Raw genomic sequence first — 17,647 nt, 5'->3', positions numbered from 1 at the left:
TGAGTTGGTCATGTTGGGGGCCTCATGATTGCTGAATTTGTCTTGATGGGGGGGGGGGGGGCTCATGATTGCTGAATTTGTCTTGTTGGGGGTCACATGATTGCTAACTGCGAGACTATGGAAAAAGCTGAATCATCATCATATGAGACAATAGCATTAAACCTACTTTTTCCGTTTTTTTAAAACAGAAAATGAAACTGGGAGGTTCTAAAAAAAATGAATAATTTTTTTCAGGAGTACGATGGATGAAATTGTTTATCTTCACAGTTTTTTTTCAACTTAATTTTCCATAATGTTCATGTATGAGTTAAAACGTTTGTATTTAGTTTAAATTGCTGTTGGCACTTTGTGATAGTAAAGTGACTTTGCAGTTTGGACACTCGACCTCCAAAAGGTTCGCCACCACTGTCTAATCTAATGTCCCACCATTGCTTAGTTCATGTAAACTTGTCTCCACCCACGACCACACCCACATTCTGGTTCATGACCACACGTAGCTCCATTTTTTACAGCAGCCCAAATCTCGCTTTTTGCTCCCCACTTTTTGCCCCCCCTGGAAAATTTTCTGCGGACGCCCATGACTGCCGTCCACCATACAACATGTTTCTGGCTCTCCTTTGCATAAGGAGAAACTGAAATACTCATTCATGAAGATTTACCACACTATGCCAGCTGGATCCAAACATGGTATGTTTAAAGGGAACCTGAAGTGAGGAAAATTATTTAAATTAAACACATGACGTAGCTGCAAATGAATATTGTACAGTATACTAACATCACCGTCAGTTCCTCTCAGAAGCTCACCATTTTCTTCTTACAGTGATCCCTTCCATTTCTGACAATATTTTGTCAGAACTGAAATATACCAGTTGCTGTCAGTTATATATCAGCTGCTGTCAGTTACAACTGAATGTTCAAGGTAATGTCCATGTTGCCCTATGGCTCAAGTGGGTGACATTACAGTTTAAGAGTGTGCTGACCAGGAAGCTGTTATGGGGTAATGGCCATTTTTAAAATGGAGGAAGGAGAATTCAATTGATCACAGTAGACAAATGGGATGCAGGAGAGGAGAAAGAGATTAATGAGTAGACTACACAGGAGGTAAGTATGACCTAAATTACTTTTTCTTATGTTGTAGAAATCTGACAGAAGTGACAGGTTTTGGACTAGTCCATCTCTTTATAGGGGATTTTCAGGGATATATTTATTTTCAAAAGCACTTCGTGAATGGCAGTTGCTCTGTCCAACTGCCAAAAAACTGTGTAGGAAGCAGGGAAGCTGGCCAGCATTATTGTTTAAATCCTTTTTAGGGAATATCTTTATAAAGTGTAAAAGCCTTGCTGAGAATCCCTTATGAAGAGATGGACTAGTCCAAAACCTGTCACTCCTGTCAGATTTCTACTGTCTACTGTAAGTGACAGCATTATAGGAGAAAAGTAATTTATGGCTCATTTTACTCTGGAAGAAACGTACTTATTATTTGTATATGTGTGCACATATTTTAAATTTTACAGTTTTTCGATGTAGTGCCCCTTTAAGTAGCATGTGGGGATTAGGCAATATTGGACATTATCGGCATGTCTACTTGTATAATCGTATTTACTGACCTCTGACCATGCACCATCACATAAGTAATGAGCATCCCTGTGTGGTTTTACTTGCAGCTTAGTGACCTGTTCGGTTGCTATGCTGGAGGGAGTGCGGTGAGTGTGGTGAGAGATGCTGTTGGACCCATGGAGACAGGATGTCTGGGCAGAAGGTAGATTGCATAGTCTGTCTGTGGAGAGGTGAGTTGCTTTCCTGACACCAGGGCTCTTTTGCCTATGGACCCCATAGCAACCACTATGGCTGCTATGGTGATCCCTGTACCACTGAAAGCAAGGGCTAAGCATTTTTACACCAGATTCATAAAAAAATGTTCGTGAATTCTACAATAAGTTTTACAATCTAAAGACACACAATAAAAATTTACATAATACCTTCACACAACATGACACGCACAGGTATACTGTATTAACAGTACAGCTTTTCCTAGACTAAAAGCCTTTCAAACTGTTGACTTACAAGCACCTAATTCAATAAAAGGATTCCAATAAAGAGGAGCTGTCAGCCATACTATCTCAGGAAAAAAAAACAAATACCGTATATACTCGCAAGCAAGCCGAATTTTTGACCCCCCAAAAGTGGGCCAAAAGTTGGGGGGTCGGCTTGCTTGCGAGTCATGGGTGGATAGGTGCTGTCCCTCCCCGCTCCCGGCTCCCCCCGCGGCCGCCGCCGCTGCTATTACCTTAGGCGGCGCCGCTTCCTCTATCCCCGTCCTCCTCCGGTAAGTAACTCATTCACAGCAGCGCGCCCCCCGCTGTGATGACGCAGGAAACCATAGAGAGCGGTTCCCATAGTAACGGCATCGCCGCTACAGGAAGCCGCTCTCTATGGTTTCCTCATCATCACAGCAGCGAGAGGCGCGCTGCTGTGAATGAGTTACCGGAGGAGGACGGGGATAGAGGAAGCGGCGCCGCCTAAGGTAATAGCAGCGGCAGCCGCGGGGGAGCGGGGAGGGACAGCACCTACCCACCCACCTACCCACCCATACTGGGGCACTATGCTAGCTATATGGGGCACTATGCTAGCTATATGGGGCACTATGCTAGCTATATGGGGCACTATGCTAGCTATATGGGGCACTATGCTAGCTATATGGGGCACTATACAAGCTATACTGGGGCACTATACAAGCTATAATGGGGCACTATACAAGCTATAATGGGGCACTATACAAGCTATAATGGGGCACTATACTAGCTATAATGGGGCACTATACTAGCTAAACTGGGGCACTTCACTAGCTATACTGAGCACTATACTAGCTATACTGAGCACTATACTGGCTATACTGAGCACTATACTGGCTATACTGAGCACTATACTGGCTATACTGAGCACTATACTGAGCACTATACTGGCTATACTGAGCACTATACTGGCTATACTGAGCACTATACTGGCTATACTGAGCACTATACTGGCTATACTGAGCACTATACTGGCTATACTGAGCACTATACTGGCTATACTGAGCACTATACTGGCTATACTGAGCACTATACTGAGCACTATACTAGCTATACTGAGCACTATACTAGCTATAATGAGCACTATACTAGCTATACTGAGCACTATACTAGCTATACTGAGCACTATACTAGCTATACTGAGCACTATACTAGCTATACTGGGGCATTTTACTAGCTATACTGAGCACTACCTACCTATACTGGGCACTATACTAGCTATACTGGGACATACTGGGGGGATCACGCGGCCAGCGTTTCCTACCCCCGGCTTACATGAGGGTCAATCATTTTTTCCTGTTTTTTGGGGTAAAAGTGGGGGGGTCAGCTTGCATGCGGGTCGGCTTGCTTGCGAGTATATACGGTATATAAGTAGATAAATACTTGCTCTACTTACATAATATACGTATTGCACTGTCCACGTTATGATTCCTGTGAATTTTGTAAAGGAAAAGTAGAGAATCCTATTCTAAACAGTTTCCATATTTACTGTGGCTATTTTTTGAAGCCAGTCGTGATGTAATATCCGCCCTTAGTCTCCTCTGCCTGATTTGCCCGCCCTTCACTATAGAAAGTGCATTGTTTCAGCCTGAGAAATTTTGGCCAATCAGAGAGGAACAGAGGTGTGGGAGGGGAAAACAGGAGGCAAAGAATCTTCAGCCAATCAGGCTGCATTAGTTAAGTCTGAGGGGAAGTAGAGAAGCAAAAAAAGACAATCCAGCATTCCCTGCAACTTCCTTTTTGTGTACCAAATTTTCTGTGTACCAAATAAGAGTTAGGTAAACTAGGGAATGATCATTTATCAACAAGAAAAGTAATAGTGATTTTAACTTTTGGATTGCCTGGTTAGCATACTTATTACTTGTTTACCAGATAAAAATAAAGAATTGATTTTTGATTTTATGCCCGACAGTTACTCTTTAAGCAGTAAAGGAGGCTAAACCAGGCAAAGCATTTGCACCAGACAGATACTCATCCACCTATTAAAAACATACAAAAGCATCTTAGCTTTTCTCTTCACAAGGGAATTTAAAGAGGAACTTTAACCAAGGATTGATCTTCATACCAGTCAGTAGCTGATACCCCATTTCCCATGAGAAATGTTTACCTTTTCTGGAATAGATCATCATCGGGGGTCTGTATGGCTGATATTGTGGTGAAACCCCTCCCACAGTGTGATATCAGGACCTACATCCTGACAGTTTCCTGTCTGTGAACAGTGTTGCACTGTGGGAAATAACAGCTGTTTCCAACTGCCAAGCAACCAGTATCTTCTCCCTCTGTGCATCAAACTGTTGGCCTATTGCATTGTTAGTGGGTGTGGTTATAGATAATGGCATGTCCGTCAGTAGTAAAGATAATTACAGGCTCATTGTGGATCAAACAATATGAACACATTTAATGGCAATCCTACCTTTCAGGTCTCCGGTAGCTGGGAGCGTTCTGCGCATGCCCAGTTCATTAAAGGGAACCAGAGAGGTTGGGGGGAAGCTTTAATACATACCTGGGGCTTCCTCCAGCCCCATAGGCACGGATCGCTCCCACGCCGCCGTCCTCTGCTGCCTGGATCCGCCGGTACCGGGTCCCGTCATTGCCGCTAGTCGGCCAGTCGGCCGGCGGACGCGGCCGATTCGCCGCATCACACGGAGCTCCTTCTATACAAGTACGCATGAGGCTGCCTTCTGTGCAGCCGCATGCGTACATGTATGGAGGGAGCCCCTGTGATGCGGACGATTGGCCGCGTCCGCCGGAAGTGACGGGCCCGGTAACGGCGGTTCCAGGAAGCGGAGGATGGCGGCGTGGGAGCGATCCAGGCTTATGGGGCTGGAAGAAGCCCCAGGTATGTATAAAGGCTTGTTCTTTTTTTTTCAGCCCGTTCCTCTCTGGTTCCCTTTAAGACTTGTAACTATGCGTGCGCAGAACACTTACAGCCGTGGGCTCGCGATTAAGGAGGTACGCCATTGGGTCAGTTCATGTACAGTAATGCGCAACTTGGCTAAGTTGTAGACCTCTGGGCCGCACAGCAGATCAAGGAAGGGGACCGGTAGGACAGCGAGGGACCTACAAGACTATGGGAGCTGAAAGAAGCCCCAAGTAAGTAAAAGGACATTCTTTAAGTATGACTCGGGTATGCTTTAAGCCTTGACTGTCAGGCTTGTCTGGCTACCTGCTATAGGTCAGACTGTATGCTCATATGAATTACCTATAACCCAGCCCTAACACCAGCGCAAACTCCTGCCTAGTAACAAAACTACAAATCCCTGCAGGTAGATGTAACATACAACCTGGCAAATAGCAAACACCAAACACAGCAAGGTAATGTAAACACAGTATACTTGAATAGTCACCTGAGGCCTATGAGCTGAGGCAATCCAGACCAAAGTGTAATCACACTACAGATGCGTGGTCAGTCAGGCCGGAATCAGGGGCAGGCAGCAATCATGCAAATCCTTTAACAAGCCAAGAGTCAGCAACAAGTAATCAGTCCAAAACGTAATCAGGAGCAAGCAGGAGTCGGCACAGGGTGATCTGGCAGAAGCGTGGTCAAGAGATAAGCAAAGGTAATCAGCAAGTATCAAATACGAGAGTGAATAAACAGCAACAAGCCACAAGCAGAATGCTATCAAGGGCACAGACTGGATCGCTCGGCAGATTCAAATACACAGCCCGACCAATCAGGACTCAGCGTGTCAGCTGATCAAGGAAACACATGACCACCGTTTACCTAGGCGGAGTGCGCGCTGAGACGCGTCCTCCGCTTGCCGCCCTGCACTGCTCGTGAGTCAGCGGCAGGGTGAGAGTCAGCGACAGGGACGGCAACCACATGTGAGTCAGCGTCAGGAACGCCGGCGGCGGCATGCCGCATCCTTACATTGACACAAAGCTATACAGAAAAAGCTTAGAAGTAGAATCCAGACATGTGAACATGTTAATTTGGCACACGCACAGAGAAGCTAGAGACAACACAACTAAAATATGTTTCCCTATAAATGATACCAATTGCCTGGCAGTTCTCCTGACCCTTTTTGACTGCAGTAGTGTCTGAATAAAACACCTGAAACAAGCATGTGGCTAATCCAGTCAGACTTCAGTGAGAGCATCTGATCTGCTGCATGCTTGTTCAGGGTCTATGGTATTACAGGCAAAGGATCAGCAGGATTGTCAGGCAATCTGCATTGTTTAAAAAGAAATACAAATGTCAGCCTCCATATCCCTCTCAGTTTGTGTGCTTTAACGCATCTAGTCAAAATTGCTTGGTTGTTATAGATAATTGTTTAATCTTATCTGACATCAGGGAGAAGTCAAACAAGTCCATCTACGGTCAATGGATCATTTATGGGAATGTGGGAATGAAGACACCAGATCAGCATGACTGAGGAATAAGCTCTACTATAAGTGGGCTTAAAGAGACTCTGAAGCGAGAATAAATCTCGCTTCAGAGCTCATAGTTAGCAGGGGCATGTGTGCCCCTGCTAAAACGCCGCTATCCCGCGGCTTAACGGGGGTCCCTTCACCCCCAAACCCACCCCTGCAATAGTTGGTCGCAAGTTGGTCGTGAAATTTCTTCTTCCTGGAGGCAGGGCTAATGGCTGCAGCCCTGCCTCCAGTCGCGTCTATCAGACGCGCATCGCCGCCTCTCCCCGCCCCTCTCAGTGAAGGAAGACTGAGAGGGGCGGGGGAGAGGCGGAGATACACGTCTGACAGACGTGCGTGGGGCAGGGCTGCGGCGGTTAGCCCCAACCAGGAAGCGCTCCCCCGCTGCACCGAGGGGATTTGAGGGATCAGGGACCCCCGTTTATCCGTGGGATAGCGACGTTTTAGCAGGGGCACACATGTCCCTGCTAACTATGAGGTCTGAAGCGAGATTTATTCTCGCTTCAGACTCTATTTAAAGAGGAGCTGTCAGCCATACTATCTAAAAAAAACAAATATATATATATAAGTAGATAAATACTTGCTCTACTTACATAACATATGTATTACACTGTACACATTTTGATTTTAGTGATTTTTTATGCAGTAAAAAGAGAAAATTCTTCTTAGCATTTCCCATTTTAAGTGTGGCTATTTTGAAGCCAATTCTGATGTAATTTCCTCCCTTAGTCTCCTCTGCCTGATTTGCCCGCCCTTCACTATAGAAAGTGCATTGTCTCAGCATGATAAATATTGGCCAATCAGAGAGGAACAGAACAGGGAAAACAAGAGGGAAAGAGGCTTCAGCGAATCGGGCTGCATTAGTTAAGTCTGAGGGGAAGTAGAGAATAAAAAAAAGACAACCCAGCATGCCCTGCAACTTCCTGTTTGTGTACCAAATTTTGTGTGTACCAAATAAGAGTCAGGTAAACTGGGGAATGATCATTTCTCAACAAGAAAAGTAATAGTGATTTTAACTTTTGGGTTGCCTGGTTAGCATCCTTGTTACTTGTTTAGCAGATGAAAATAAAGAATTGATTTTTGATTTTATGCCCGACAGTTACTCTTTAATGAGATAGGTAGAACAACCTCGCTGCATACATTTGAAAACACTGCGCACTAATTTTGGCGTGGTGTTAAATGGAAAAAAAAAAGACACGATTATTTACAACTTAATTGCGGTAGTAGAATATCGGTAATTTTACAAATATTCCACAACCTTTTTGACATAGTAAAATATCAGCAATATTTGCTGATATTTCACTACGACTTAACTTCTCCCGACTCTCACACAGAACCCAGAATCTAAACTGCCCACCTCTCCAGATTCTGTCCTGTACAAGAAAGTAACAGTAACACAACACCAGGCAAATAGTGAGATGGCAGGAAAGTCTTTGTGCACATTGGCCGGCCAATGTTGGATTTTGGCCGATAAGGTTACAACTTGAGAAATGCCATCTTAATAAATTCCCAGCCAGTTACCACTTTGTCCGACTTTCAGCTTTGGGCATAACACATACAGTGGCTTGCAAAAGTATTCGGCCCCCTTGAAGTTTTGCACATTTTGTCACATTACTGCCACAAACATGAATCAATTTTATTGGAATTCCACGTGAAAGACCAATACAAAGTGGTGTACACATGAGAAGTGGAATGAAAATCATACATGATTCCAAACATTTTTTTTTTTACAAATAAATAACTGCAAAGTGGGGTGTGCGTAATTATTCAGCCCCCTTTGGTCTGAGTGCAGTCAGTTGCCCATAGACATTGCCTGATGAGTGCTAATGACTAAATAGAGTGCACCTGTGTGTAATCTAATGTCAGTACATATACAGCTGCTCTGTGATGGCCTCAGAGGTTGTCTAAGAGAATATTGTGAGCAACAACACCATGAAGTCCAAAGAACACACCAGACAGGTCAGGGATAAAGTTATTGAGAAATTTAAAGCAGGCTTAGGCTACAAAAAGATTTCCAAAGCCTTGAACATCCCACGGAGCACTGTTCAAGCGATCATTCAGAAATGGAAGGAGTATGGCACAACTGTAAACCTACCAAGACAAGGCCGTCCACCTAAACTCACAAGCCAAACAAGGAAAGCACTGATCAGAAATGCAGTCAAGTGGCCCATGGTGACTGGACGAGCTACAGAGATCTACAGCTCAGGTGGGGGAATCTGTCCATAGGACAACTATTAGTAGTGCACTGCACAAAGTTGACCTTTATGGAAGAGTGGCAAGAAGAAAGCCATTGTTAACAGAAAAGCATATGAAGTCCTGTTTGCAGTTTGCCACAAGCCATGTGGGGGACACAGCAAACATGTGGAAGAAGGCGCTCTGGTCAGATGAGACCAAAATGGAACTTTTGGGCCAAAATGCAAAACGCTATGTGTGGCAGAAAACTAACACTGCACATCACTCTGAACACACCATCCCCACTGTCAAATATGGTGGTGGCAGTCTCATGCTCTGTGGGTGCTTCTCTTCAGCAGGGACAGGGAAGCTGGTCAGAGTTGATGGGAAGATGGATGGAGCCAGGGTCGGACTGGGACACTAAGGGCCCACCAAGGAAGTTTCAGCCTGGGCCCCCCCCCCCGATCCCCTCCTCCCCCCCCCCCCCCCCCCATTTTGGGCTCACATACACATGTACTCTAGAAATTTTGCACGAGTTTATGGTAGGGAAAAGATTGTGAGCACTTCTGAGGACAGCCTCCAATAGGGATATGTCCACATGCGGCGCGCGCCGCAGCGAAAGTAAATGGGTGTCACCACGCACTGGAACATCGGTGTGGTCATGATGAGTCATGGGCAGACTTAAAAAAAAAAAAAACACAACATAAGTAGCGGTGTTATTCACAGAGATTAAGTCCGACCAGATACATTTTAGATAAAATATTCAAGTAGTTACATGCCTCATGATAATTCATCAAGTAGTCAAATCGCAGCAGATTTTCCGACAAAATGCAATCAGGTTGGCGGCAGATACCCCCACAACATGCAATCAGGTTGGCGGCAGATACCCCCACAAAATGCAATCAGGTAGGCGGCGGATACCCCCACAAAATGCAATCAGATTGGCGGCAGATACCCCCCAAAATGCAATCAGGTTGGTGGCAGATACCCCCCCCCCCCCCAAAAGTGGGCAGCAGTGACCAGAAAATCGTAATGTGGGCAGCAGACACCAGAAAATCGTAATGTGGGCAGCAGACACCTGAAAATCGTAATGTAGGCAGCAGACACCTGAAAATCGTAATGTAGGCAGCAGACACCTGAAAATCGTAATGTGGGCAGCAGACACCAGAAAATCGTAATGTGGGCAGCAGACACCTGAAAATCACAATGTGGGCAGCAGTCACCAGAAAATCGTAATGTGGGCAGCAGACACCTGAAAATCGTAATGTGGGCAGCAGACACCTGAAAATCGTAATGTGGGCAGCAGACACCTGAAAATCGTAATGTGTGCAGCAGACACCTGAAAATCACAATGTGTGCAGCAGACACCTGAAAATCACAATGTGTGCAGCAGACACCAGAAAATCACAATGTGTGCAGCAGACACCAGAAAATCGCAATGTGGGCAGCAGACACCAGAAAATCGCAATGTGGGCAGCAGACACCTGAAAATCGTAACGTGGGCAGCAGTTACCAGAAAATCACAATGTGGGAAGCAGACACCTGAAAATCGCAATGTGGGCAGCAGGCACCAGAAAATCACAATGTGTGCAGCAGACACCAGAAAATCGCAATGTGGGCAGCAGACACCTGAAAATCGCAATGTGGGCAGCAGACACCTGAAAATCGTAACGTGGGCAGCAGTTACCAGAAAATCACAATGTGGGCAGCAGACACCTGAAAATCGCAATGTGGGCAGCAGGCACCAGAAAATCGCAATGTGGGCAGCAGGCACCAGAAAATCGCAATGTGGGCAGCAGGCACCAGAAAATTGCAATGTGGGCAGCAGTGACCAGAAAATCGTAATATGGGCAGCAGACACCTGAAAATCGTAATGTGGGCTGCAGACACCTGAAAATCGTAATGTGGGCAGCAGTCACCAGAAAATCGTAATGTGGGCAGCAGTCACCAGAAAATCGTAATGTGGGCAGCAGACACCTGAAAATCGCAATGTGGGCAGCAGACACCTGAAAATCGTAATGTGGGCAGCAGACACCTGAAAATCGTAATGTGGGTAGCAGTGACCAGAAAATCGTAATGTGGGCAGCAGACACCTGAAAATCGTAATGTGGGCAGCAGTGACCAGAAAATCGTAATGTGGGCAGATTGGTGGCAGATACCCCCCCCCCCCTCAAAATGCAATCAGGTTGGCAGCGGGCAAAGATCGGCGGGGTGGGGCGGAAGCCACCCCCCTCCCTCACCTAGGGGCCCCCCCTCCAGAATTGCAGCCAGCGGCAGCACCGGGGATGAATCACTTACCAGCATGACGGAGATCCGTAGCTCTGCGTGCAGCTGGCTGGTCTCTGTCTCCTGAACTGACTGTCCAATCACGCTCTCGCAGTACTTCCTGCGAGAGCGTGATTGGACAGTCAGTTCAGGAGACAGAGAGACCAGCCAGCGGCACGCAGAGCTACGGATCTCTCCGTCATGTCGTTAAGTGATTCTTCCCCGGTGCTGCCGCTGGCTGCAATTCTGGAGGGGGGGGGAGCGCGGAAGGGGGGCCCCTAGGTGAGGGAGGGGGGGGGAGGCTTCCGCCCCTCCCCGCCGATCTGTACACAATGTCCCCCCTTCCTGCGCTTAGCCCCCCTCCTTCTTAGCACTGGGGCCCCCAGGAGGCGGGACGGCCGGGGCCCACCGATGGGACCATCGGTGGTTCGGTGGGCCTGTCCGAGGCTGGATGGAGCCAAATACAGGGCAATCTTGGAAGAAAACCTCTTGGAGTCTGCAAAAGACGTGAGACTGGGGCGGAGGTTTACCTTCCAGCAGGACAACGACTCTAAACATAAAGCCAGGGCAACAATGGAATGGTTTAGAACAAAACATATCCATGTGTTAGAATGGCCCAGCCAAAGTCCAGATCTAAATCCAATCGAGAATCTGTGGCAAGATCTGAAAACTGCTGTTCACAAACGCTGTCCATCTAATCTGACTGAGCTGGAGCGGTTTTGCAAAGAAGAATGGGCAAGAATTTCAGTCTCTAGATGTGCAAAGCTGGTAGAGACATACCTTAAAATACTGGCAGCTGTAATTGCAGCAAAAGGTGGTTCTACAAAGTATTGACTCAGGGGGCCGAATAATTATGCACACCCCACTTTGCAGTTATTTATTTGCAAAAAATGTTTGGAATCATGTATGATTTTCATTCCACTTCTCACGTGTACACCACTTTGTATTGGTCTTTCATGTGGAATTCCAATAAAATTGATTCATGTTTGTGGCAGTAATGTGACAAAATGTGGAAAACTTCAAGGGGGCCGAATACTTTTGCAAGCCACTGTATAAGATATCTCAAAATGCCTAAACAGAATAAATTATATAGATATTTAAGAAGTAACAAAAAGGCATAAAAAGAGTAGTTGGAGAGATGCCTGGTGGCAGTTTCATGAGTTAGACTCTGTTCCCACCTGTTCCAATCAAGAAATGGATCAATTTTATCTGCAATCAAGTTTATCTTTGTAAGTTGTTCAAACACAATATTTTCCTGTTTGATGATAGGTGGTTTTCGCAGGGATCTCAGGGCATACATACAACATGGGTAATTTAGGCAGAAGGAGAAGCAGAAAAATGTCTTACTCTGCTATTGCAAATTTCCTGGCGGTGTCATATTCCCCCTCCAGGCCCCCATGGACTCAGGAGGGAAGACGCAATTTGACTGCCAGTTATTGCTGGTCACTGAATGGCAGAGTTTTTATCGTAATTTAACCTTCACATTACAGCCTATGGCGGCACCCTTATGTCCAGCTTCTCAATCTCGGTTGGCAATGGGCAATTCTATTGCTTCCACATTTACCAAATTGTTTTGGGCAGAATGAGAATGTAGATGTGTCCATTGTAGGGAGAATTCTCATTTTTGGAACACATTAAGGGATGGTACCAATATGTGGGAGATGTTTCATTGTTTTGTTTTAGACAAGGACTGAAATTGAGCTCAGGCAATGAATGACCTGCTTAAATGTGAACATCCCGTCAGCAGGTTCCTGGGCAGGCCTGTGCATTATTTTCTTGATGTGTTCATCTATGTAGAAAATGGTAAAATATTCCATAAAGAAAGGAAACAGCTCCCAATTTGCTATAGCATCATGCTAATTTTCATCCCTGACACATTATTGAGTCTATTCCAAACAGTCTGTTTGTCAGGCTCAAATGCAGTAATTACAGTCAGATGGGACTTTATTGATCATTGTACTAAATTAACAGAGATTTGGCAAGAGAGGTTGTTCTACCCATCTCATTAAGGCCTTGTTCACATTGCGTTCAGCTCGCGTATCCGTCTGCGTTGGGCTGTTTTTGAGGCGTCTCTTTTTCCGATTCCCGGATTCCTTGGGGGGGGGGGTTCGTTTTTGTGCTAAGTGGTTTTCTAAGCGTTTTTTCCGAGCGGTTTTGTAATCCACTCCCTGACGCAAGTCAGGAAGTGAACTCTTTGACCCGGAAAATAATAAATACAATGTATTTATTCCTAAAAACGCAAACGCAATCGATACACAAAGCGATTTTGTGAGTGTTTTGCATTGCTCCTGTACTTTCCATTGAGGCGGAATCACCTCAAAAATGGTACACGCACCGCTTTACTGATCGGACAGCGCACAACCCGCGCTGATATGAACCTTCTCATAGACATTCATTGTCTGCATTTGAAATAATCCGCACTCCTCAATAGTACTGGTGTGCAGCTTCCAAGACAAAAGACATCATGCAACTTTCAAAGAAGAGAAAGAAGTCTTGGAAAGACAGGCCGCTCCACCATTCCAGATATAACAATCTTTATTAAACACCATGCAAAATACATAAAATCACTTAAAAAGTTACAGCTAACAAGCAGCAACTCGCCACAATACACAAATTGTGGACCAATAGTCAAAAAGTGCCTCACCACCTATGTGCGCCATCAGCCCTGTAACTGCATAAATTGTCAAAGATTGGGCTCAATTTCTGAGCCCAATATAAGGCAATACCAGACCCGGATCTAGATCTAATAAGGTGCAACAATGGTAGAAACCCTTATAGTGACAGAAGTGCTAGAAATGAAGAATAAGCAGTATGCTCAAAAAACATGGGTGTCAGGGTAAAGGCATATGGACAGTGCATAGGGATCAGCAAATGCAAGTCAAAAGGTATAGGGTGTATAGCATACATATACCGGTTCAGAGGGGTCCTGGAGATGCCAGCAGTATTAAGATGAGGGCGGGGGGAGGCACGCAAGACGCCTTTAGGAAAGATAGCCTTTAGGAAAAACTCTCACATGGCATTGAACTTAAGTTTAACAACAAATAGCTGAAGTAAGATCGGGAGGCCCCACTGGAATTACGGCCGTGTAATCATTGCGCACAACGCTTGCGAAATAAAGGCATTTCCTCAACTGCTTTTTGAAATTTGGCCTTCACATTTTTATTTGTTTCTGTCACTTTGTATTATGTTTAACGGCTCGAATCTCGGCTCTTCCTGTTCAGTAAGCCTGTACCTATTCAGTGAGGAGACCTTGGGCAAGACTCCCTAACACGGACGTCTCCCCCCTTCCCTCACCTTGGGGCTCCCCCTTACTTGCTCCCCCTCCATAATTCAGCGGCGGGTGGCAACGGAGTGGAACACTTCCTCTATTCTCTAGACGCAAGGAAGATTCTGTGCGCAGCTGGTCTGGTCTAGGCAGCGACGTCAGACCAGCGACGCGCAGATCTCCCTCTTGTGCAGGGAATAGAGGAAGTGTTCCGCTCCACTGCCGACCGCTGCCAGCCACTTAATTCTGGAGCGGGGAGCGAGGAAGGGTGAGCCCTGAAGTGAGGGAAGGTGGGGGATGTCCCCTCATCCCTGCCACTGTCCCTACTGGCCGCACGTCACTACCTAAACTGGGGGGTCCCTGTCACTACCTGAACTGGTGGGCTCCTGACCTCCTGTCACTACCTGAACTGGGGGGGGGTCCCTGTCACTACCTGAACTGGGGGGGGGGTCCCTGTCACTACCTGAACTGGTGGGCTCCTGTCACTACGTGAACTGGGGGGGGGGGGTCCCTGTCACTACCTGAACTGGTGGGCTCCTGTCACTACCTGAACTGTGGAGTCCCTGTCACTACCTGAACTGGGGGGGGGGGCTCCTGTCACTACCTAAACTGTAGGGTCCCTCTCACTTCCTGAACTGGGGGGCTCCTGTCTACCTGAACTGGGGGGGTCCCTGTCACTACGTGAACTGGGGGGTCCCTGTCACTACCTGAACTAGGGGGGTTCCCTGTCACTACCTGAACTGGTGGGCTCCTGTCACTACCTGAACTTTGGGGTCCCTGTCACTACCTGAACTGGGGGGGGGGGGGGGCTCCTGTCACTACCTAAACTTGGGGGGTCCCTGTCACTACCTGAACTGGGGCGCCTCCTGTCACTACCTGAACTGGGAGGGTCCCTGTCACTACCTGAACTGGGGGGGGGTTCCTGTCACTACCTAAACTGGGGGGTCCCTGTCACTACCTGAACTGGGGGGGCTCCTGTCACTACCTAAACTGGGGGTTCCCTTCCCTGTCACTACCTGAACTGGGGGGGGGTCCCTGTCACTACCTGAACTGGGGGCTCCTGTCACTACCTAAACTGGGGGGTCCCTGTCACTACCTGAACTGGGGGGGTCCCTGTCACTACCTGAACTAGGGGACTCCTGTCACTACCTGAACTAGGGGGCTCCCTGTCACTACCTGAACTGGGGGGCTCCTGTCACTACCTAAACTGTGGGGTCCCTGTCACTACCTGAACTGGGGGGCTCCTGTCACTACCTAAACTGTGGGGTCCCTGTCACTACCTAAACTGGTGAGCCGCTGTCACTACCTAAACTGTGGGGTCCCTGTCACTACCTGAACCGGGGGCTCTTGTCACTACCTAAACTAGGAGGCACCTGTCACTACCTAAACTAGGAGGCACCTGTCACTACCTAAACTGGGGGCCCTGTCACTACCTAAACTGGTGGGGGGGGGCACTGTCACTACCGAAACGGGAGGGCTCCTGGTGCTACCTAAACTAGGGGGCACCTGTCACTACCTAAACTATCCATACTAGCCAGCCCAGTATCACCGCCAGCCAGGCCAATCCAGCATCACCGCCAGCCAGGCCACAGCATCACTGCCAGGCCTTTCGGCCCGCACATCATCCCCAAGCTAGCCAAAAACAGTATTGTTAGGCCAGCCAAGCACAGCAGCCAGTAGAGGAGAATTCAGAAGCCAGGTGAGAGGTGTCTACCACATTAAGGGGGCATTCTGCCTATTTATGTGAAATGCTGTATATTTATGTGCCTCATGATTGCTGAATTTGTCTTGTTTTGGGGGCCTCATGATTGCTGAATTTGTCTTGTTGGGGGTCACATGATTACTAACTGTGAGACTATGGGAAAAGCTGAATCATCATCATATGAGACAATAGCACTAAGGCTACTTGCACACCAAGACGTTGCGTTAGGTGCTACGTTAAGGTCGCATAACGTGCACCTAACACAACGTATGGTGCTGCAAGAGCCGACGGTAGAGTGAGCCGCGTTAGGCGGCTCGATTCCTATAATGTCTCCCAGAGTGGCGCTGATTGGCCAGCGGGTCCACGTGATGCGGAGCGAGACACTCCGCATCACGTGGTCCCGCCGGCCAATCAGCGCCCGCCAGTGCAGTGAATATTAAGTAGCCATGTGCGCGGCTACTGTAGCTGGCTCTCCCCGCCTCCTCTTCTCCCCCCACTGCGCATGTGCAAACAGTCTAACGCGGCTATAGCCGCTCCAACGCCGTAGCATGCTGCACTTTGCGGAGAACGTGCAGCGTTACATGTAACGCAACGTGGGCTGTGTGAACAGCCCACTTGTGTTACATTGCTGTGCGTTGGGGGAGCGTTACAGGCGCACTAACATGCGCCTGTAACGTCTTGGTGTGTAAGCAGCCTAAACCTACTTTTTAGCTTTTTAAAACAGAAAATTTAAACTGGGAGGTTCTAAAAAGATGAATACATTTTTCAGGAGTAGGATGGATGAAATTGTTTATCTTCACAGTTTATTTTTAACTTGGATTTTCCATAATGTTAAAACGTTTGTATTTAGTTTAAATTGCCGTGTTGGCACTTTGCGATAGATAAGTGACTTTTGGGTTGCAGTTTGGGCACTTGGCCTCCAAAAGGTTTGCCACCACTGTCCTAGTCTAATGTCCCACCATTGCAAAGTTCATGTAAATTTGGCTCCACCCATGATCACACCCACATTCTGGTCCATGACCACACCTATTTTTCGATACGCATGCCGCACTGATTTCCCCCCCTCCTTTCTGCGGACGCCCATGTGCACTAGCTATATAACCACCCTAGTGTTCACTGTGGTGATGACCCCAGGTGTTCATCATTTGCAGATCTAGAAAACATACTTCCAATATGAAGAAGAACAAGAACAATTACCGTTTGAGCAGAAAGCCATGTTGTGATGATCGTGTACAAGATACAGAGGCGCCAAAAGAATAAAAGGTAATTAAATGAACTTAAAAAACCAACTGGTTAAACAGAGGAGGCAGCGGTGGTCTTACCCCCTCCAAACAGACACAGGCAAGGACTGCGATTCAGACAGTCAACAATTTATTCGGAACTCCAAAAAACAATGCAACGCGTTTCACGGGCCATACATCCCGCTTCCTCAGGCAAAATACAGTAGGAGTCACAGCTGCAGAAAATACACAAACAGACAACCAGAGGCATAAAATCGTCAAAGTGCTGATATGAATACGTAAATTTAAATTTTGCATTACATTTTAGTGACAAGTTGTGTGCGGGTTATAGATATTAGTTTCGAACTGATAGTAGTCTTAAAGGTATGCTTGACAGCTTTAGAATGGGTAGGGGGAATGTTAAAGGTGCATTGTGCTGAACAGAGTAAGACCAATGATAAATACAAACAAATATGCAAATACTCAAAGTAAAAATTGGTGGCTGGGTTTGCTGCCGGTTGTTGCGGACATCATGCAGAACAACAGTGAATAGTGGGTGAAATTGGGAGAAAGGGTT

General features: G+C 46.9%; 1 long non-coding RNA gene across 2 annotated transcripts in view; it reads left to right on the top strand.

Annotated features, from left to right (window-relative positions):
- Positions 1-1,288: 1,288 nt before the first annotated feature.
- The window catches only part of LOC137524411 (uncharacterized), a 76,997-nt gene continuing 60,638 nt past the window's right edge, over positions 1,289-17,647 (top strand). The window contains exons 1-3 of one of the 2 annotated variants that reach the window (XR_011022674.1): positions 1,289-1,410; positions 1,665-1,787; positions 17,002-17,070. This is a non-coding gene — a long non-coding RNA (uncharacterized lncRNA). Of the gene's footprint in view, positions 1,411-1,664; positions 1,788-17,001; positions 17,071-17,647 lie in introns of those variants that run through there. The other variant, XR_011022675.1, reaches the window with a different exon arrangement.

This window comes from Hyperolius riggenbachi, chromosome 7 (genome assembly GCF_040937935.1).
Source record: "Hyperolius riggenbachi isolate aHypRig1 chromosome 7, aHypRig1.pri, whole genome shotgun sequence".
Lineage (NCBI taxonomy): Eukaryota > Metazoa > Chordata > Amphibia > Anura > Hyperoliidae > Hyperolius > Hyperolius riggenbachi.
Note: the sequence above shows the minus strand (reverse complement) of the source record. Positions and strands in the feature narration are given on the sequence as shown.